General features: G+C 33.3%; 1 pseudogene across 1 annotated transcript in view; it reads left to right on the top strand.

Annotated features, from left to right (window-relative positions):
* Positions 1-8,362: 8,362 nt before the first annotated feature.
* LOC143245936 (transient receptor potential cation channel subfamily M member-like 2) overlaps positions 8,363-24,476 on the top strand; it is a 52,459-nt pseudogene continuing 36,345 nt past the window's right edge. The window contains exons 1-5 of the transcript XR_013025707.1: positions 8,363-8,494; positions 9,762-9,965; positions 17,770-17,949; positions 21,731-21,948; positions 23,974-24,169. The product of XR_013025707.1 is annotated as a transient receptor potential cation channel subfamily M member-like 2 (transcript). The remainder of the gene's footprint in view (positions 8,495-9,761; positions 9,966-17,769; positions 17,950-21,730; positions 21,949-23,973; positions 24,170-24,476) is intronic.

Genomic DNA, 24,476 nt, shown 5'->3' with positions numbered 1-24,476 from the left:
AAAAAAGTTCCGTATTATCAGCTCCAAAAGGCTCGGCATCGCCAGGTAATTAGAACGCTTGACTCGTAATCTGAGGGTCGCCGGTTCGAACTCCCCGTCACATCAAACATTTTCACCCTTTCAGCCGTGGGGGCGTTAAAGTGATAGTCAATCCCACTATTCGTTGGTAAAAGAGTAACCCCAAGAGTTGGCGGTGGGTGGTAATGACTAGCTGCCTTCCCTCTATTCTTACACTGCTAAATTAAAGACGGCTAGCGCAGATAGCCCTCGTGCTTTGCTTGAAGGTAAAAACAAACAAAAAACAGGCTGTGTCAGTTCACCCCAGAGAAGGTGCTACTCTTCATCTGTACCCTACTGGTACAGAGTTACAACGCTAAAACCAGGGGTTCACTTCCTCTCGGTGGACTCAGCAGATAGCTCGATTTGGCTTTGCTATAAGAAAAAAAGTGTTTCTCTAGTTCGCTAGTAGGCAACCAGTGCTTTAACAGATGGCCTTCCTCCTGGGTTTTAAAGTGCTGATACTTCCTCCATCTGGCAGCTTGACCTTGATACTGGCACTTTAAAACCTCTATATCCTGAAGTATGATGCTCTGTCATATTGCTTAGGATGCAGAGGTCAACAACAAATTCTAAGTCCAGACCAGTTAAGAGTCTGCTCAACTTTTGACATCGAAGCACTCGCGTTGACACCAAAGTTTCTTGTGGTTGTGTCCACTACTGATTTGAAAGTGTTTGCTAGTGTACCTCTTCAAATACTTTAGCTTCAAGAAGGTTTTATATGACCAAAGAATGTAGTAGTCCCATTGGATGTGCAGACATATTGAGTGATTCTGGTTTCATTGAGACGGGGTTAACCTCATGGGACATAATCACTGGTTGAATAGTATTAATATACAGGACCCTCCATCAGTGGCTTGGTGGTAATTGACTTGTTTGCAGTTGGTTATGGTGGTTCCACGGGGCTTTAGGGTCATTCCATTAGTGGTTAATGCAAGAATAACGAAAATACCAACTATATATTAGGATTGAAATGCAGGGTCAGTCGAATTTTCCACAATTCTTTGTTCAATTTACCTTTGGAACAGAATGCTGAAAACTATTCTTCTGATCAAGTGACATTCCTTAAGGATCTTGTGTGTACTCGTGTGTATATTGCATGTGGAACATTTATTTTCATCTATGATTTTTCCACTTTTCACACTTCATTGGGTCTCATGCTTGACATTGTCATGACAGCATCTCACAGTTACACTGTAACTCAACCACATTCTTTTCCATATTCTTTGGTAGTTATGCAAACAGAAACTGGATTCATTAGGAAGAAAATGAAGTCAAGACTGAAGACTCTACAGAGGTAAAAACCATGTAGGTGCTGATATAAAGTGTCTGTTCTTCGAAGTGCATTGATACCAATGTCTCAAAGGCTAAAAGCAATTACAAAGCAACACCACATAGATGTTCCTCTTGCTTCCGCCTCTTCACTTAGAGTCTGTACGTCATACATTTCAGCTACACTTTATACAGAAATAACGTAAAGGAAAGATTAATAAAAGTGTGTATTTCTCAAAACATTCAATCATAGCCAAATAAAACATGAGGTACATCAAGCTTACCTTTCATATAATACAAGCTATTGTTTGTGAATTTCACTTTTGGCACATGGTTCCCTCTACTCGGGAATGCCAATTTGATGCAAGTGAATTATTATTTGCTAATGCTGATGAAACAACACGTTAAATTGTGTTATTGTGCGAGCATAGCATGAGTCTGGTTATTTTTCTCATCACTTCCATTAAAAATCACTGCCTGTTAAATATTTCAAACTTGAACCGTTTTCTCTCCAACGTCAATGAAAATATTAGATAAACTGTATACTCAAATAATGTTTCATAGATGAATAACCATATTTAACTTCATACCTAAAGGAGTTAATAGCTAGATCCAATACTTGTTTTCAAATGTTTCTTAAATGAAGCATTTCCAATAAATGATTAATTTGTGTTATGAAACACTTGTGAATGACTTTATGTAAATTTCGAAACCGTGTGCAACATCGTACGTATATATTTATTCATAAACGTATATTGATATATAAGTATATTTTAACATTACACATTGTTAACTACATTTGTAGACAGAGAGCCAGAACATTGGTAACATATGTAGATTACAGCTGTTAGAAATGTCTGAGTAGTTATGTGGTTATAACGTGCTGCCATTTGGGAACCGTTTTATTCAAAATATTTTGTCAACCTTAGTAGAAGTAAGTCAAACACAGACTTTGCATATAAAATTATTCCAGTCAGGTTTAAAATCAATAAACACTCGGAGCAACTAATAATTCACAGTAAAATATATTTAATGTCCTAGATGACTATTAACATTAGTGGTTGATACAATCAAGAGGTTATATTTCCAGATGAAAGTCAATCCATTTATTTCACTCGACCTAAAACGTACATACAAGAAAAGTCAATAAAATTATTTCTTTCACTTTGACTCATGGCAACTAATTTATACACTTGGTGCAGTGAGTATTACATGTTGCTCCATGGATAGGATGAATGGTTCTTACAAATTTCCGAGGACCATTTTGTTGTAAAATATTGCTTAAAAATCCAGAAATTAGGATTGCAACATTTTCTGTTATGCAAACTGCGATATTCTACACCTACTGACCCCAGCTATCCCAGCTGAGTGGTAATTAGACAGTTATCCTTCAATATCCGGCAGTTATCTTACAGTTGAATTCTATTTGATATTTCAGAATGTAAGGTTTGCAACGTCCCTTCAGTCCTTCAACAAACTGCCCTAACTTTGATAATACTCAAGTAGCTGTCAATCAGTGTAGCACATTAATTATATAGCAAATATTTAGTAGCTTGAAAAACAATAAACACTACTTTTTTACAATCAGTGACTGACCATTAGTAACCAACTGGAGGTCACAAAACCTCATACCTAGACTGTAGAGTGAATATTATCATTTGATAGCTTAGAAAACATGGAATGTCACTTCCTTCCAGTTATTAATTCTTCAGCCAGGTGATTATTCTAGTCTTTAGTCTGACAGTTAATCTTCACCAAAGTGATCAGAATGCTGACACTAATTCCTTAACAGACTATTAGAGTTATTCAGTATTTCTTATTCAGATGTTTCCTCATCTTATTTGACTGGCATAGTCAGGAAAATACTTTCATTACTTCCACATGATAGAATATCATAAATAGTTACCTTTGAGGCAAGATGCAGAATGTTTAGTTTCAAACCTTCACAAGCTTACTACCTTGCTTACAAGAGGTGTGTAAGAGGAAGACACAAAATGGTAAAGATTACCAACATAAAGCACAAAACGGAAGTCTAAGATGTGAACTCTATCAATTTCAATGAAGAGCTAATGTGATCCAACACTGAAATTGAGCTGTTCAGGCAAAAGGTGTGATTTTAAACCTGTTATTCATTGAGTAAAGAATAATATAATTCATTGTGCGTACGAGAGTGCTTGTTGTGTCAGAAATGGAAAGATACCAGTGGACAGAAATAACGACTACAACTGGCGCTTCTGTGGTCTCTATCATGAAACACTTGATCATCTCTACGATAGCTAGACACTTTAGAAAGTAAAAGAATTCTTCGAGCGAGTACAGACTGGGCATATGTATAGATTTGGTGCAAACTTTTATAAGGTATACTGTGAGCAAGAGGATCCACAAAAACAGCTACAATAGTGTTAAGTTGGAGCACTACTCAAGAGAGTTGTTGTTGATGTACCTTTTCCTTTATCATAAAATAACAGTGGGAATGAATTCATTATGATTATAATGGACTATTTCATCAAATGGTGAAAAGCCTGTAATGCCTCTGACCAGGAGCAGAAGTTGTAGAAAGGAAACTCGTCAGTGAGTTCGTTTCAAGGTCTGAAGTGTCTGTGGAACTTCTCTCAGATCGGGGACAGAGTATTGAATAAACTTTTTTTTTCATAAATGTGTCAGCTTCTAAAATAAAAAACAACAACAGAACAATAGCTCTTTATCCATCTTGCCTATGAGAAAGTATATATAATACCTCAACTGGATGCCCCAGTTTCGTGAGTACCTAGGGCAAGAGGAACTTAATGATTACTTTGACTGATTTTCTACAGGTTCGCCAACTTAAGTCACCAGATTTACAATATTAAAATCAAGAGTACAATTCAGCTCAGTGGATAGAGTGTACATAGCCTATATTGTAGCTTTGCACTGACAGCAACTTTGTTAATCCTAAGTGCTCAATATGCAAGAAATTTATGCCAGCTTCTATATATAAGATAACGAAATAGGATGTGCATGGTATGTCTGCATACTACAAAATAAAGAGACTGAGATACAATCAAATAGACAAACAGTACATGGTGTAAGTTTGTTCAAAGACCTCGTATGCTTAAGGTGACCTACTTCCTATCTCAAGTTTACTACTTATAAAGCCTCCTATTAATTGTTTGTTTGTTTTTGAATTTCGCGCAAAGCTACTCGAGCGTTATCTGCGCTAGCCGTTCCTAACTTAGCAGTGTAAAACTAGAGGGAAGGCAGCTAGTTATAACCACCCACCGCCAACTCTTGGGCTACTCTTTTACCAACGAATAATGAGATTGACCGTCACATTATAACGCCCCCATGGCTGAAATGGAGAGCATGTTTAGTGTTACAGGGATTCGAACCCGCGACCCTCAGATTACGAGTCGAATGCCTTAATCACCTGGTTATGCCGAGCCCAGGCTTAAGTGGACTTTTGATAAGCGAACAGAATAATGTTTGTGGTATAACTGCGATTATATGGTGTATGGAATTACTGTATATACGTTTAATTTGTTCCGAATACATATTGTATACAAGCACTTGAAACTCTGCATTCAGTATAAGAAGGTATACATCAAGTATTATTACATATTAGCTTACGTGTTTTTATTTTATTAAAGTTTATAAAAATATATAAATATTAGTATGTTTGTTAATCATAATTTTCGTTTGTAGTGAAACACGAAAACAGACAAAGGGCTATTTGTGCTGTGCAAATCACGGGTATCGAATCCAGCTTTTTAGCGTCATAAGCTTATTTATAGCATACAAAGATGACAATTACTTCACATATGCTTTAATTTCAAAATCTTACGATTTTATTTAAAACCAAAGCAGCTTTCAGAATCAAAGTTTTTGGTTTCTTTATCTTTGAATTTCGCGCAAAGCTACACGAGGACTATCTGCGTTAGCCGTCCCTAATTTATCAGTGTGAGACTAGAGGGAAGGCAACAAGTCATCACCACCAACCGCCAACTCTTGGGCTATTTTTTAACCAACGAATAGTGGGATTGACCGTCACATTATAACGCCCCCACGGCTGAAAGAGCGAACATGTTTGGTATGACGGGGATTCGAACCCGGAAGCGTTTGGTGCATGCATGGTGCAACGCTACCTTTTTAAAAAGAAAGAGGTAACACATAGGATATTTTATTTACGTATGCAAACACTAGTTCTTTCACTCTGCTTACGACCATGAAGTATCAATGATGTTAGGGTGCTTTTAAAATACAACAATAAGGAAGGTTGTTGTGAACAACATCTGTATGTGCTAATAACACATGTTTTACAATGTTAAAGTTGAATTATCATGTTATATATATATATTGTTATATACCTGCGTGATAAAATTGAGTAGATGGTATAAACATTTGCAAAAAAGTAATGTTTAGTTAACGATTTAATAGCTTCAGTTTCCGTATAAAGTAACGAGCGTATTGCACACACTTACACATATATATACACATACATAACACAAACACACTCACGCATATGTAGAAGCTTAAACAATAGCCTACTTAAGCTCAGCCAGGAGCAGAAAACTACTTTCCATCAAATTTTCCGCTCCCTGTTACACCAAACATGCTCTCCCCTTCAGCCGTGGGGGCATTATAATGTGTTGGTCAATCCCACCATTTGTTGATAAAAGAGTAGCCCAACAGTTGGCGGTGGGTAACGATGAGTAGCTGCCTTCCCTCTCGTCTTACACTGCTAAGTTAGCGCAGGTGGCCCTCTTGTAGTTTTGCTCGAAATTCAAAACAAGTAAACAAACATTCCAATCTGAGCGCCCGATTATTACGCGTTTTCAGATGAGAATCGTTGGTTGGTTGGTCATTAAACTGCTTACGTCACATGTTAACATGAATAAGAAAAAATCAAATTGCTCTCTCTCGTTGCTAATGTTTACAATGAAATTTTAATAAACTCGATACACTAAATTTCAGTGTCTTTTCCACTGATATAATGCTTTTGAAGGTTCGTGTATATTTGTGTTTTTATAACAAAGCCACATCGGGCTATCTGCTGAGTTTCAAAGGTTTGTGACTACGTAGTTTTGTAAATTCTGTTTTTCTTCTGAACTCAGTGAGTTAAAATTATAGCTACGAATGAAACCGTAGAGGGACAAATTTCATGTTTGTTAGACTTAAACGATAAAACATTTTATGTATTCATGTAGCAAAAAGGAAGATTTTACGACTTAATTTGTACAAATTTTGGAATTCAGGTTTAATTTCCATAGAAATTAGTAAATCTATCGTTTGGCGAACCGTCAATTGTGAAGTGTCTGTTATACCTAGATCAAACACCAAAACAGGTTAGAAAATATTTGTTTAAAAGAGAGCAAAGTTCAGAACAGGTTCACTCACAAGTTACACGAGCTTACAGCGTCTCTTCAGCGTTTCTTCAGATTTGTTGACAGAAGTAATGTGATAAGGTTGGCAGCTGTATTTAAATTACGATGAAAGAACTTTTGGAAAAATAATATCATTTTTACTTTTTCTTGTTTCTGGACAGAAAGTGTTATTTTCCAATTGCTTATGCCTAAAGTAAATGGAAAAGACGCATTCTTCTCTTCAAACTTTGCTTTTGTGACCTGGGTAATGAAATTTTCAAATTTGCCCATTTTCCAGAAGATTCCAGGTAGATTCAGTGCTGAGTAGCTGATAGAGAATTTTATTGAACTTTCAAGAATTTTCAAGAACTTTCTAGAATGTTGTAGAATGTACAAGAAATTTCAAGAATAAGTATCCGTCTCTTCCCCTGGCTCATTCGATGCACCTCAAAGAGGAATACAACAGCATCAAGACCTTGCTAGAAGCCTTGAACTGTGATGAGTATGGCTGGGAGGTTATTGAAAACTTCAAAATGGTGGCATTTCTGATGGGTCTTCAAGTAGGTTTTACCAAGTTTCCTTGTTATCTTTGCCTTTGGGACAGCAGGGACACCGCAGCACTACAACAGGAAGCACTGGCCACAATTGACGGAATTCTCTGTGGGAAACTCAATGTCAAGTGTGAGCCACTAGTGGACCTCCAGAAGGTGTTGTTCCCACTATTGCACATTAAATTGGGTCTTATGAAAAATTTGCCACAGTTCTTGATAAGGAGTCTGCAGCCTTCAAGTACCTTCGAGACTTCTTCTCGAAGCTGTCTGAAGCAAAGGTCAAAGCTGGTGTCTTCGTTGGACTACAAATAAAGATCCTGGAGTGCACAGAAATCCTCAAGAAGTTCAGCAGGAAGGAAAAAAAAAGCTTGGGGCAGCTTTGTCGCAATAATTCGAAAATTCTTGGGAAATCACAAAGCCGAAAATTATGTGGAACTCGTTGAGGCTCTGGTGAGAACTACGGTAAAATGGGTTGCAGGATATCTCTGAAAGTCCAAATACTTGACTCTCATCTTGATAAATTCAAGGAGAACATGGGAGCATACTCAGAGGAGCAAGACGAGCGCTTCCACTAAGATATACTGGACTTTGAACGCTGCTACCAAGGAGCGTATAAGGAAAACATGATGAGAGACTATATTTGGGGGCTGAGACGTGAAAGTGATTTACATTACATTCGCAAATCTCGAAAAACTACCCACATATAAACATTTTTGTATAACTTTAGTATAAATACATGTAAATCTTGATTCATATGTTGTTTTATTCAGACCTTACGTAAGTGAAAATATGCAAATTTGTTCGTTATTACATAGAAAATAGGTTAATTTCTAAATTTCATTATCCAGGTCACAAAAGCAAAGTTTGAAGGGAATAATGGTCATTCTCTGTACTTTTACAACACAAGCAGTTAAGAAATAACACATACTATCCAGGAACAAGATTTGAGTTACATCGTGTTATTGAATGCTTATTTGTAGTTTTTAATAATATTTTATAGAGTGTTATTAGAAATTTCCAAAAACTATAACATATTCAAGTGTTTTTATTACTTTTTCATAATTTGTGTAAATAAATGTTAACAGGTGTAACTTTTTAAGAAGACCGTAAAGGGTAGTTGAATAATCCAGGCTTCTCTGTAATTAAAACTTAAAACAACGGCTTGTAGAATAGCAAAATTGTTACACCAGTAGCAATGCCATGATCATTGTACATGCGTGAATTGTGTAGTCCTATCTGACTTCCAAGTACATGGCAAACACTTTATTTATTCAGGTCTATAATTGTTCATATCTTAAAAAAATCTAGAATTAGAACGTTAGAACTAGAACATAATATTACATTAATTGACATATTAGCAGTCTTGTATTAATAGTTTTTTAATTGTATTTAATCTCGCTTTCCCATTACTGTATCAGTTTTAATATATATAACTTCAAAGTGTAACTATGTTGTATCAAATTCATTTTACAGCTGTTAACAATAACATTGAATTATCCACTTGTTAGTACATTAAGTCAAATTAGTAGTAAGTATCCTTGGGCATTCAAGATTTAAAAAAAAAAACACAAACGTACTGTACAGTCATTCTTGGAATTGACAGCCCATTTTCAAAGTCAGATAACAACTGAGAATTTATTTAGTGTATTCTTTCTGTGCAGATGTTAATTTGTGTTTTAAATATATAATTAGCCTTAGATGTGCTTACTGATAAATGCTACTTGTAAATAACTGTGTTAATGTTGTTTTCATCATTTAGAGAATTAAAACAATTACAATTTGGGTAGTATTTTGCTAAGATGTTGTTTTTATTTTGAAAGGTTAGGGTACACATTTTATTTTAGCTCCAGACTAACCTGTAATTTTCTATATGAATTATGAAACAAAGCAGAAAGAGCTAAAATTTAAATTGTTTGCATGGACCTGAATAACATTCATCAATTTTATAAATTGTTTAAAGTTTAACATTAAATGCTGTTAATATTTAAAAGCCACTTTAGTAAAATTGATTCACACTAAAGCATTTGTTTTAGTTTTCTTTCAAATGTTTATACATAAAAGTAAAATAATGTTTATGTGTAAAAGTAAGGTAATGTTTATGTGTAAAAGTAAAGTAATGTTTATATGTAAAAGTAAAGTAATGTTTATGTGTAAAAGTAAAGTAATGTTTATGTGTAAAAGTAAAGTAATGTTTATATGTAAAAGTAAAGTAATGTTTATGTGTAAAAGTAAAGTAATGTTTATGTGTAAAAGTAAAGTAATGTTTATATGTAAAAGTAAAGTAATGTTTATGTGTAAAAGTAAAGTAATGTTTATGTGTTAAAGTAAAGTAATGTTTATATGTAAAAGTAAAGTAATGTTTATGTGTAAAAGTAAAGTAATGTTTATATGTAAAAGAAGTGTACATGTCTGATGTTTCTTTATTTAAAAAATAGTTTTCAAGATCTGGGGGTTAATCGGTACTTTTGGAGACATTAAAAATTTTACATAGTTTTGCATTTGACAGGTTCCATGTATTGACAGTATTTTAAATTCTTTGTAGTTAGATGAAATACTAGATGAAGCTACAGGTAAACCAGTTCAGGAACTTGGTTCAGATTCAAAACAAGCTGATGAAGAGTCTTCAGCTTCACATCGACAGAAGAGTAGTGTGTCAAGACATGGCAGGAGGGAGGTTCCAGCACCTCGTTATATTGCAGGAAAGGGGACAGTTTCCTTCTGGAAGAATTTTGAGTATGAGCAACAGGTATTTAAAGTTTCACATCTTAATGATTAAGATGTTTTAATAGGAATCTATGAAGTTACCAGGTTGAAACTTGTAATGAATTTCAGAGTTAGGTGAGCTATTGTCCCACTTATCCCTTTAACTCAGTTTTTCATCTTTCACTCGCATGTTTTTCATCAGATATCTATAAATATCTGTTGTCATAGAACTAACTTTTATTTATAATCATCCAGGATTGATCTCAAATATTTGAAGGTATTTCTTAATCAGTAATTTGTGTGATGTTACGTAATGGTATCTTTACTAGCTTTATATAGTTTTCACTAAGATATGTAAATAATGATTTTAACTGTACGTGTATGTTACAGCTTCTACTGATTAGACATTTCACTCAGTACCAATGGTTTTCAGACCTGCTGTGTAAAAAGACACAATTCATTTCATTGTGTAAATATTATAAATCTTTATTTCTCATAAATTTTGGACAAAAATAGTGTTTCATCTTAGGTTTTGTTGTCATAAACCAGTGCTCTTGGTGAGCCCTAATGCTAAGTGGAAAACCTTCTCGGTAGTGGGATGTAAAATTACAACAAATACATTTGCAATGCTGTTATGTGCCCTTATTGGAAACCTTAATCAGGTAAGTAAAGTCACAGAGATGATCAGTTTTACTTTAGTGATCAAGAGGTTCGGCTTAGCCATTATACAGAACAAGACAAGATTTTTTATTTTCAGTTTTATGACAATCTGATTATACTACCACATCCATCAGGTTTTCTGATCTACAGCTGCTTAAACAAATCCTTTTCTAGTGCATGTGAATGATATTGTAAAGACAATGTTATGTTACTCAACTATTAAACTTGCTGTTTGGTTCATAATAACAAAATTATTTTGTAAACAATTTTCAGAAGTGAAAATTGAGGCTTTTGAGGGATGATAAACAAAAGCTTGTGATTGCTTTTAAGTTTGACTGTTTGACTAACTGAATTTACGATGCTGAGAATTAAAATGTACAGAAAATATATTTCTGGTGTCTTAAATTTGTATTACACTGGGGAACACTCATTTTGTTGCATTTAAAAAAAGACCTTTCTATAGTCAATTTGAGTGTGTTGATTTCAAATCTGAAGTCGGTTTTTGTCTGCAAGCTACAGATTTTAAGCAATTTGAACTTCAACATATGCCTTGCAGGCACGCTTTGACTAACGAGGATATGTTACGTCTCTGACGATTGAGTGTGTAGCATCCACATATGTAGCAGAAGGCATCAGGCTTGTTTCTGCAATGATATCTATTTTTGGAAGCCATGTTTGATCTGAAACAAAAGAAGAATGATCAAAATATTAGAAGCTATCTATATATATGGACGTGAAAATGCTCATACATGGTTTACGCAAGTTCACATTTGTACAATTTCATTAACCTCAAATTGCATACAAACTAGAGCTTGTAGAGAAAAACTAATTTCAGATTTGAAATCAGCGCCTAAAACTCCTTCAGAATCAGTTAAAATATCCAATGCAACTCAAAGTTACTGAAAAAGTGTTCCCCAGTGTTATTGTTCTCAAAAGAAAAAATAACTTCCAGTACAATAAAGTTGTAGTTTAGACAAAATATCAGTGTAAGAGTATTTTTTAGTGATAGAAGTTGACTGGTTTAGTTTGTTATTGTTACATGACTCCTTAATCATAAGTAAGAGACAGTTCAGTTTGTTATTGTTAAATGACTCCTTAATCATAAGTAAGAGACAGTTCAGTTTGTTATTGTTACATGACTCCTTAATCATAAGTAAGAGACAGTTCAGTTTGTTATTGTTACATGACTCCTTAATCATAACTAAGAGACAGTTCAGTTTGTTATTGTTACATGACTCCTTAATCATAAGTAAGAGACAGTTCAGTTTGTTATTGTTACATGACTCCTTAATCATAAGTAAGAGACAGTTCAGTTTGTTATTGTTACATGACTCCTTAATCATAACTAAGAGACAGTTCAGTTTGTTATTCTTACATGACTCCTTAATCATAACTAAGAGACAGTTAAGTTTGTTATTGTTACATGACTACTATGACTAGTACTCTTTGTTCACAAGAGATGGTTCAGTTTGTTATTGTTACATGACTACTACTACTACTACTACTATTTATTCACAAGAGATGGTTCAGTTTGTTACTGTTACATGACTACTATGACTACTCTTTATTCACAAGAGATGGTTCAGTTTGTTACTGTTACATGACTACTATGACTACTTTATTCACAAGAGATGGTTCAGTTTGTTATTGTTACATGAATACTACTGCTATTATTTATTCACAAGAGATGGCTCAGTTTGTTATTGTTACATGAATACTACTGCTATTATTTATTCACAAGAGATGGTTCAGTTTGTTACTGTTGCATGACTACACTACTACTACTACTACTTATTCACAAGAGATGGTTCAGTTTGTTGCTGTTACATGACTACTACTACTTATTCACAAGAGATGGTTCAGTTTGTTACTGTTACATTACTACTACTACTACTACTATTCACAAGAGATGGTTCAGTTTGTTACTGTTACATTACTACTACTACTACTACTATTTATTCACAAGAGATGGTTCAGTTTGTTACTGTTACATCACTACTACTACCATTTATCCAGAAGAGATGGTTCAGTTTGTTACTGTTACATGACTACTACTACTATTTATTCACAAGAGATGGTTCAGTTTGTTACTGTTACATGACTACTATGACTACTCTTTATTCACAAGAGATGGTTCAGTTTGTTATTGTTACATGAATACTACTGCTATTATCTATTCACAAGAGATGGCTCAGTTTGTTATTGTTACATGAATACTACTGCTATTATTTATTCACAAGAGATGGTTCAGTTTGTTACTGTTGCATGACTACACTACTACTACTACTACTTATTCACAAGAGATGGTTCAGTTTGTTGCTGTTACATGACTACTACTACTTATTCACAAGAGATGGTTCAGTTTGTTACTGTTACATGACTACTACTACTATTTATCCACAAGAGATGGTTCAGTTTGTTATTGTTAATGAATACATGAATACTACTGCTATTATTTATTCACAAGAGATGATTCAGTTTGTTACTGTTACATGACTACTACTACTACTACTACTTATTCACAAGAGATGGTTCAGTTTGTTACTGTTACATGACTACTACTACTACTACTACTTATTCACAAGAGATGGTTCAGTTTGTTACTGTTACATGACTACTACTACTACTACTACTATTTATTCACAAGAGATGGTTCAGTTTGTTACTGTTACATGACTACTATGACTACTCTTTATTCAGAAGAGATGGTTCAGTTTGTTACTGTTACATGACTACTATGACTACTCTTTATTCACAAGAGATGGTTCAGTTTGTTATTGTTACATGAATACTACTGCTATTATTTATTCACAAGAGATGGCTCAGTTTGTTATTGTTACATGAATACTACTGCTATTATTTATTCACAAGAGATGGTTCAGTTTGTCACTGTTGCATGACTACACTACTACTACTACTACTTATTCACAAGAGATGGTTCAGTTTGTTGCTGTTACATGACTACTACTACTTATTCACAAGAGATTGTTCAGTTTGTTACTGTTACATGACTACTACTACTATTTATCCACAAGAGATGGTTCAGTTTTTTATTGTTACATGAATACTACTGCTATTATTTATTCACAAGAAATGGCTCAGTTTGTTATTGTTACATGAATACTACTGCTATTATTTATTCACAGGAGATGATTCAGTTTGTTACTGTTACATGACTACTACTACTACTACTACTTATTCACAAGAGATGGTTCAGTTTGTTACTGTTACATGACTACTACTACTACTACTACTTATTCACATGAGATGGTTCAGTTTGTTACTGTTACATGACTACTAGTACTACTACTACTTATTCACAAGAGATGGTTCAGTTTGTTACTGTTACATTACTACTACAACTATTTGTTCACAAGAGATGATTCAGTTTGTTACTGTTACATGACTACTACTACTACTTATTCACAAGAGATGGTTCAGTTTGTTACTGTTACATGACTACTACTACTACTTATTCACAAGAGATGGTTCAGTTTGTTACTGTTTCATGACTACTACTACTACTACTACTTATTCACAAGAGATGGTTCAGTTTGTTATTGTTACATGACTACTACTACTACTACTACTTATTGACAAGAGATGGTTCAGTTTGTTACTGTTACATTACTACTACTACTATTTATTCACAAGAGATGATTCAGTTTGTTACTGTTACATGACTACTACTACTTATTCACAAGAGATGGTTCAGTTTGTTACTGTTACATGACTACTCCTACTATTTATTCACAAGAGATGGTTCAGTTTGTTACTGTTACATGACTACTACTACTATTTATTCACAAGAGATGATTCAGTTTGTTACTGTTACATGACTACTACTACTATTTATTCACAACAGATGATTCAGTTTGTTACTGTTACATGACTACTACTACTTATTCACAAGAGATGGTTCAGTTTATTACTGTTACATGACTACTACTACTATTTATTCACAAGAGATGATTCAGTTTGTTACTGTTACATGACTACTACTACTATTTATTCACAAGAGATGATTCAGTTTGTTACTGTTACATGACTACTACTACTACTACTACTTATTGACAAGAGATGGTTCAGTTTGTTACTGTTACATTACTACTACAACTACTTATTCATAAGAGATGGTTCAGTTGGTTACTGTTACATTACTTCTACTACTATTTTTTCACAAGAGATGGTTCAGTTGGTTACTGTTACATTACTACTACTACTATTTATTCACAAGAGATGGTTCAGTTTGTTACTGTTACATTACTACTAGTACTACTACTATTTATCCACAAGAGATGGTTCAGTTTGTTGCTGTTACATTACTACTACTACTATTTATCCACAAGAGATGGTTCAGTTTGTTACTGTAACGTTAGTACTACTACTACTATTTATCCACAAGAGATGGTTCAGTTTGTTACTGTTACATGACTACTGCTACTATTTATCCACAAGAGATGGTTCAGTTTGTTACTGTTACATGACTACTACTCTTTATTCACAAGAGATGGTTCAGTTTGTTACTGTTACATTACTACTACTACTACTATTTATCCACAAGAGATGGTTCAGTTTGTTACTGTTACATGACTACTACTACTATTTATCCACAAGAGATGGTTCAGTTTGTTACTGTTACATGACTACTACTATTTATCCACAAGAGATGGTTCAGTTTGTTGCATGACTACTATGACTACTGCTATTTATTCACAAGAGATGGTTCAGTTTGTTACATGACTACTATGACTGCTGCTATTTATTCACAAGAGATGGTTCAGTTTGTTACATGACTACTATGACTACTGCTATTTATTCACAAGAGATGGTGCAGTTTGTTACATGACTACTACTACTATTATTTATCCACAAGAGATGGTGCAGTTTGTTACATGACTACTACTACTACTATTTATCCACAAGAGATGGTTTAGTTTGTTACATGACTACTATGACTACTACTATTTATTCACAAGAGATGGTTCAGTTTGTTACTGTTACATGACTACTATAACTACTACTATTTATCCACAAGAGATGGTTCAGTTTGTTACTGTTACATGACTACTACTACTATTTATCCACAAGAAATGGTTCAGTTTGTCACTGTTACATGACAACTATGACTACTACTATTTATTCACAAGAGATGGTTGAGTTTGTTATTGTTACATGACTACTACTACTTTTATTCACAAGAGATGGTTCAGTTTGTTACTGTTCCATGACTACTGCTACTACTACTATTTACTGTGTGGACTAGTAGAAAAAGTGTTTCATATTGAAATACAGTAGGGAAACACTGGTTGAAATACATTTATTTTCTATGTGGACTAGTAGTAAAAGTGTTTGATATTGAAATACAGTTGGGAAACACTGGCAGAAATACATTTATTTTCTGTGTGGACTAGTAGTAAAAGTGTTTCATATTGAAATACAGTAGGGAAACATTGGCTGAAATACATTTATTTTCTATGTGGACTAGTAGTACAAGTGTTTGATATTGAAATACAGTAGGGAAACGCTGGTTGAAATACATTTATTTTCTATGTGGACTAGTAGTAAAAGTGTTTCATATTGAAATACAGTTGGGAAACACTGGCTGAAATACATTTATTTTCTATGTGGACTAGTAGTAGAAGTGTTTCATATTGAAATACAGTAGGGAAACATTGGCTGAAATACATTTATTTTCTATGTGGACTAGTGGTAAAAGTGTTTCATATTGAAATACAGTAGGGAAACACTGGCTGAAATACATTTATTTTCTATGTGGACTAGTAGTAAAAGTGTTTGATATTGAAATGCAGTAGGGAAACACTGGCTGAAATACATTTATTTTCTATGTGGACTAGTAGTAAAAGTGTTTGATATTGAAATGCAGTAGGGAAACACTGGCTGAAATACATTTATTTTCTATGTGGACTAGTAGTAAAAGTGTTTCATAATGAAATACAGTAGGGAAACACTGGCTGAAATACATTTATTTTCTATGTGGACTAGTAGTATTAAAAGTGTTTCATATTGAAATGCAATAGGGAAACACTGGCTGAAATACATTTATTTTCTATGTGTTCTAGTAGTAAAAGTATTTCATATTGAAATACAGTAGGGAAACACTGGTTGAAATACATTTATTTTCCTTGTGGACTAGTAGTACAAGTGTTTCATAATGAAATACAGTAGGGAATCACTGGCTGAAATACATTTATTTTCTGTGTAGACTAGTAGTACAAGTGTTTCATATTGAAATACAGTAGGGAAACACTGGCTGAAATACATTTATTTTCTATGTGGACTAGTAGTAAAAGTGTTTCATATTGAAATACAGTAGGTAAACACTGGCTGAAATACATTTATTTTCTAGAGAGTAAAGGTAATTTTTTTTTATTAATTTTAGTGTCAAATATTTAAATCACTCCAGTATGCACTCAGTCTTTTTTGTTTATAGGTAAATTTCTATAATGTACCATTCACTGAGAAATTGTAAAACAGAATGTGATTGAATACAGTGACAGCTTGACACTCTGTGAATAGTATTTTACTTTAATAGGAACAATAAGGTGTTTTAAGTAGCAAAACACTAATTTTTTATTTAATGTAAAACTTTTGCCAGGATTCACCTGTATTTTGGTGTTCAGGAAGGTATATTTCAAAAAGTTCAATTGCTAACTCAGAGACATCAAAGAGCAACAAATAACATGCATATGGTTTTGTTGTTATCATTGAATTTGGACCAGTATAAATATTAATCTTTAAAAAATATAAACGTTTGTTGTATTATTTCTCCTCAGTCTTGAAGTGTTGAACATTTTTAAATTTAAATAGTTTTATTCTTGTTTTGAAGTATTAAATGTTCCATTTTATTCTGTTTCTAACAACATTGTTGTATGTAATTAGAGATTGATTGAGGTTTTAGGACGTGACACTAAACTCAAACTTACATGAGCATACCAACATTTTTTTACAAGATTGGTAAATTGTTGGTGATATGATTAACTTCGATGAACATAATAATTGTTGTTTTCCATTGAAGTGTGTGTGTGTTACTCCATCTGGAAAAACAAAACAAATGTAAGTGCACAGTTGTAGGTTTACAGAACCACAGTTGATCTAAGGGAAAGTGTTTTGAGGTAAAACCAACACAGTTTGCTCCTAATTACAAATGAACTAACCTTTCTTAGGGCCGACCATTCATTCGAGTCAGTCACGATGTTAACATGGAAGAAGTTGCTGAGGTTGTTTCTCAAGATTGGAATTTAAGCAATCCTCGTATTGTTTTGGTTATTGTATCTAATGTGGCTCCTTTAACAAACTGGAAAAATTCCAGGCAGCTTGAAAATTTCCAGAAGGGATTAATCAAGGTAAATACCCCTCTGGGTGTTTTATCTATAGTTGGTGTGTGTGTGACTTCATAATGTGAAGTTATACAACTTGCATAATAAAATGTTTTAATGATTTTTATGTTGAAATTACTTTTTTATTAAAGTTTGTTAAACTCTTAATTTTCAGTAGCAAATTTGTTCACTTTTTCAATAAAATATGACACTTTTTTAAGGTTGAACTCTGAATTTTTTAGGTATTATGCAAAAATTAAAGCAAATTTTTTTTAAACCTTACAATGCTGTTAATGAATGTTAAAAACACTAATCCATTGTCAAGATGGGCATTTTGGTTCAGCCAGAAGCCTTAAAATACTGTTAGTAAGTGTTAACAACTGCTTACCCAGCATCCAGCTGGACCATTTGGTTTAGCTGGAAACATTTGGGAGGTACCAGTAAGCATTGAAAACCACTGACAACTTGTAAATTAAAGCAGTTGGTTTGGTCAAAGATTTTGACATTTCATTTTGATTAATATAAAATTATAACAAGAACATTTAAGTTATATTATCTAGTTATGTATTAATGTTTTAAACCTTGCAAATGTTCAAAATGTAATTTCAGGTTATTTTCCAAACCTCCAAGAAAAAATCTTTGTATCCAGAACTAAGTTTTGTCTTTCTTTATTTAGAACCTGTAGTAATCCATAGTATTACTGTAACTGTCTTTCATAAAGTACTGATTAGACCAGCTAGAATGTTAGAATATAATTAGTAAGGTAATGCCAGCTAGAATGTTAGAATAAAACTAGTGAGGTAATGCCAGCTAGAATGTTAGAATATAACTAGTGAGGTGATGCCAGCTAGAATGTTAGAATATAACTAGTAAGGTAATGCCAGCTAGAATGTTAGAATATAACTAGTAAGGTAATACCAGCTAGAATGTTAGAATATAACTAGTGAGGTAATGCCAGCTAGAATGTTAGAATATAATTAGTGAGGTAATGCCAGCTAGAATGTAAGAATATAACCAGTAAGGTAATGTCAGCGAGAATGTTAGAATATAATTAGTAAGGTAATGCCAGCTAGAATGTTTGAATAAAACCAGTAAGGTAATGCCAGCCAGAATGTTTGAATAAAACCAGTAAGGTAACGCCAACTAGAATGTTAGAATATAATTAGTAAAGTAACGCCAGCTAGAATGTTACAATATAACCAGTAAGGTAATGCCAGCCAGAATGTTTGAATAAAACTAGTAAGGTAATGCCAGCCAGAATATAACCAGTAAGGTAATGCCAGCCAGAATGTTAGAACATAACCAGTAAGGTAATGCCAGCTAGAATGTTTGAATAAAACCAGTGAGGTAATGCTAACCAGAATGTTAGAACATAATTAGTAAGGTAATGCCAGCGAGAATGTTAGAATATAATTAGTGAGGTAATGCCAGCCAGAATGTAAGAATATAACCAGTAAGGTAATGTCAGCTAGAATATAATTAGTAAGGTAATGCCAGCTAGAATGTTTGAATAAAACCAGTAAGGTAATGCCAGCCAGAATGTTTGAATAAAACTAGTAAGGTAATGTCAGCTGGAATGTTAGAATATAACCAGTGAGGTAATGCCAGCCAGAATGTTAGAACATAACTAGTAAGGTAATGCCAACCAGAATGTTAGAATATAATTAGTAAGGTAATGCCAGCTAGAATGTTACAATATAACCAGTAAGGTAATGCCAGCTAGAATGTTTGAATAAAACCAGTAAGGTAATGCCAGCTAGAATGTTAGAATATAACCAGTAAGGTAATGCCAGCTAGAATGTTTGAATAAAACTAGTGAGGTAATGCTAACCAGAATGTTAGAATTTAACTAGTAAGGTAATGCTAACTAGAATGTTAGAATATAATTAGTAAGGTAATGCCAGCTAGAATGTTTGAATAAAACCAGTGAGGTAATGCTAACTAGAATGTTTAGAATATAATTAGTAAGGTAATGCCAGCTAGAATGTTAGAATATAACTAGTAAGGTAATGCCAGCCAGAATGTTAGAATATAACCAGTGAGGTAATGCCAGCCAGAATGTTAGAATATAACCAGTGAGGTGATGCCAGCCAGAATGTTAGAATATAACCAGTAAGGTAATGCCAGCCAGAATGTTAGAACATAACCAGTGAGGTAATGCCAGCCAGAATGTTAGAATATAATTAGTGAGGCAATGCCAGCCAGAATGTTAGAACATAACCAGTAAGGTAATGCCAGCCAGAATGTTTGAATAAAACCAGTGAGGTAATGCCAGCCAGAATGTTAGAACATAACCAGTAAAGTAATGCCAGCCAGAATGTTTGAATAAAACTAGTAAGGTAATGCCAGCCAGAATATAACCAGTAAGGTAATGCCAGCCAGAATGTTAGAATATAACCAGTGAGGTAATGCCAGCTAGAATGTTAGAATATAACCAGTGAGGTGATGCCAGCTAGAATGTTAGAATATAACTAGTAAGGTAATGCCAGCTAGAATGTTAGAATATAACTAATGAGGTAATGCCAGCTAGAATGTTAGAATATAATTAGTGAGGTAATGCCAGCTAGAATGTTAGAATATAACTAGTAAGGTAATGCCAGCTAGAATGTTTGAATAAAACTAGTGAGGTAATGCCAGCTAGAATGTTAGAATATAACTAGTAAAGTAATGCCAGCTAGAATGTTTGAATAAAACTAGTAAGGTAATGCCAGCCAGAATATGACTAGTAAGGTAATGCCAGCCAGAATGTTTGAATAAAACTAGTAAGGTAATGCCAGCCAGAATATAACCAGTAAAGTAATGCCAGCCAGAATGTTTGAATAAAACTAGTAAGGTAATGCCAGCTAGAATGTTAGAATATAACCAGTAAGGTAATGCCAGCTAGAATGTTAGAATATAACCAGTAAGGTAATGCCAGCTAGAATGTTTGAATAAAACTAGTGAGGTAATGCCAACTAGAATGTTAGAATATAACCAGTAAGGTAATGCTAACTAGAATGTTAGAATATAATTAGTAAGGTAATGCCAGCTAGAATGTTTGAATAAAACTAGTGAGGTAATGCTAACTAGAATGTTAGAATATAACTAGTAAGGTAATGCCAGCTAGAATGTTAGAATATAACCAGTAAGGTAATGCCAGCTAGAATGTTAGAATATAACCAGTAAGGTAATGCCAGCTAGAATGTTAGAATATAACTAGTGAGGTAATGCCAGCTAGAATGTTAGAATATAACTAGTAAGGTAATGCCAGCTAGAATGTTAGAATATAACTAGTGAGGTAATGCCAGCTAGAATGTTAGAATATAATTAGTGAGGTAATGCCAGCTAGAATGTAAGAATATAACTAGTAAGGTAATGCCAGCCAGAATGTTTGAATAAAACTAGTGAGGTAATGCCAGCTAGAATGTTAGAATATAACCAGTAAAGTAATGCCAGCCAGAATGTTTGAATAAAACCAGTAAGGTAATGCCAGCTAGAATGTTTGAATAAAACTAGTAAGGTAATGCCAGCTGGAATGTTAGAATATAACTAGTAAGGTAATGCTAACTAGAATGTTAGAATATAATTAGTAAGGTAATGCCAGCTAGAATGTTTGAATATAACTAGTGAGGTAATGCCAGCTAGAATGTTACAATATAACTAGTAAGGTAATGCCAGCTAGAATGTTAGAATATAATTAGTGAGGTACTGGTTTCTTTCTGTACGTAAAAAAATCATATATAATATTTAATTAAAATTTTACTTCGATGTTTTTTACAAACTGTTATTATTATCATTGTGTTATGTTAAGTAACATATTAACTTCTAGGCTGCTAACACAACAAGCATGTGGATTGTCACAAATGGAATTAACATCGGAATTTCCAAGGTCATTGGTGATGCTGTCAGTGATGAAATTCTTCACCGACAGACTCTTCAGTGTCACAAACATCCAAGTCAGAGTGTTACTCCAAGTAATCCTCTGACCCTGATTGGAATCGCATACGAGAAGATTTTCTCTTGTATAGCGAAGTGTTTGATGGAAGGGTAAGTCTTGAGAATGAAGTGTTATAAGCATAACAACCACCTTTTAATATGTCATCCCGAACATCATTACAATTATTGGTCAGTTCTGTGTGATATATTTTGTGTGACCAGTATGATAAATAAGCCTTAAAACTGATTCTTTCATGCCTTGAATCCCTTTACTGAGTTGTAGGTGGCACCAGATTCCAAAATTTCTCCATTGGGACCTGTTGAGCAGTGACGTGTTGGCGGCAAAAGATAGATTTGAAGTGCTATTTTTAAATACTTTTGATTTTTGAACCAACAAAATAGAAAAGTTAAAAGGAATTTTGGACAAAAACTGTAGTTAACATGACTTTCATCTTGGTCATGGTAGTTAATGGAAACTGTTTGCCAACAGTCTATCATTACTCTCCTGTTTTTTGACGTTTGAGAAAGATAAACAGAAATTAGTATGAGAGAAAGAAGAACACATTTCAAACCTTATGTTTTGAATATTTTCCAAAGGGAAAGTAGTTATCCTTCATGCTCGTGGAAAGTTGTAATTCACAGTTAAGTCTCTTTTATTGAGTCACTTGAAGTTTTAGATTTCTCTAGATATTCCTGTTAGGCTACTATATGAACAACTACTAAGTTATCTTCTCCTTGAAATTTCTATTTTATATAGTACCAGAAATTTTTCATGTTGTTATGGGGTAGTGAATATAATAAGAAATTTGTTAGTAATTTACGTAAAACTAAAATTAAGTAACGTTTCTAGTTTATATGTGATTAGATATCGAGATTTGAGAATTGAAGATGTCTGTTGTGTTGCCATGAAAAATAGTGATCTTATTAAAGTTGTTGTTAAACTATCATGTTGTGAGTTTGGGTACATGAAGTTTCATCAGGTGATAGTTTTCTGCTAACACTAATTTCATTTACCATCTTTTAGGTTTTTATCTAAATGTATTGATAAACAAAACTGAAGAACTAATTTTTAGATAACAAAAAAGTAGAAAAAACTTAAATTAACCTGTGAACGGTAAACAAAAACAATTATAAAAATGGAAGAAATATATACAGAAATTAAAGCCAAAGACAACACTGATTTTTAACAAAAAAATTACAAGTTTTTAACATAACATCATAAGTTGCTTGGTTACTTCATCACATAATAAATTCTTCATATTTTGGCTTCACTTTATGTTTGGTGACTTTCAGTACTAAAACATTTTTTGATATAAAATACATTTTCTCTGCAGTATCAGAACTCGGCAAATTGTACTTGTAAATATTAATTTGCATAATGTTGTTACTGCATTGTAATTTTTTAACGTTTTGTGTGCAGGTATGCCATCACAGAGGTAGAAAAAACAGTGCTCTGAGTTAAGAAGATTTTAATGAAATAAAGTTTTTAATTTAGATCTTGTTTTTGGTGGCTTGTTAACAAGTTCTAATGAATTTTTTTCAACAAGTGTAGGTACTGTACTTCGTTTGCATTGTTGCTTCACATATATTTATCATTTGATAAAACAGCTTTTGAAATTCTAATATTTTTTGTAAGGGATTGTAGGTGGATTTGTGAGGGAAATGTAGTGTTGTTAAGACTTGTGACTTAAGTGTATTGTGCTCCTACAAGTGTATATCCAATATTTACCAAAGAATGGTAGTAATGGTGGTGGTAAATTGAAAATTTACTTTCTTGTCTTCAACTTGTATTTTCACAGTTACTGAGCCAGTTCTGAGTACACTTTTAGAACTTCCAGAATAAAATGTCCATTAGGGTTAAATATCATTGGACTGTTTCGTCAGTGGCGTACATGTGTGAAAAAGTACACAAGGGCTTACGATAGTTCTTATTATGTATGAACTTTTAAAAGTTTCTTTATTTTGTTATTTAGAAAACCATTCATTTCTACGAACTCTTAAATGTGATTTGTCGTGTTTGCGTACAGTATATAATATCTTTTTTTTTGTTCTGTGTACAAACTGCAAACTCATAAACAGAAGTGTATAGTTTAAGGTATTTATATATCGTGTTTTGTTTTGTTTTGTTTTTTCCAGACAAATTTAGTGATGATAGAAAATGAAGGAAATGTTCCTGAAGATGAAAAGTATGAACTTAACACTTATCACTCTCACTTTGTTGTGGTAAACGATAACACTATTGCCAAAACAGGAATCAACTATTTCCTGCTTAGATTTGAGCAGTATTTGGCAGCTGCTTTGGAAACCCAGCAAACTGATGAAGAAAAACAAGGTGACATGGAAACTTTTCCTTTAACCAAACATGAGCTTAATAATTGTATAAAATTTTATGATGTACATTGTAATTAACTTAACTGTCTCTTGTGCTAAAATGAAAGTGTGAGAAACTTAATTTTAAGACTAAGTAATAAGTTTCATGTATTCGTTGAGCAATAAATATGATAAATCAATATTGGACAAAGAATGTCATGATTATGATATTTAATGTTATTAATTCTTACTGTTAATCTGAAAAGTAAACTTAAGTACAGAAATGTTTGTATTTAAAAAAAATCAGATTTAATATTTAGATCTCGGAA

This window comes from Tachypleus tridentatus, chromosome 3, assembly GCF_004210375.1.
Source record: "Tachypleus tridentatus isolate NWPU-2018 chromosome 3, ASM421037v1, whole genome shotgun sequence".
Lineage (NCBI taxonomy): Eukaryota > Metazoa > Arthropoda > Merostomata > Xiphosura > Limulidae > Tachypleus > Tachypleus tridentatus.
This window is presented reverse-complemented; position numbering and strand designations above follow the sequence as displayed.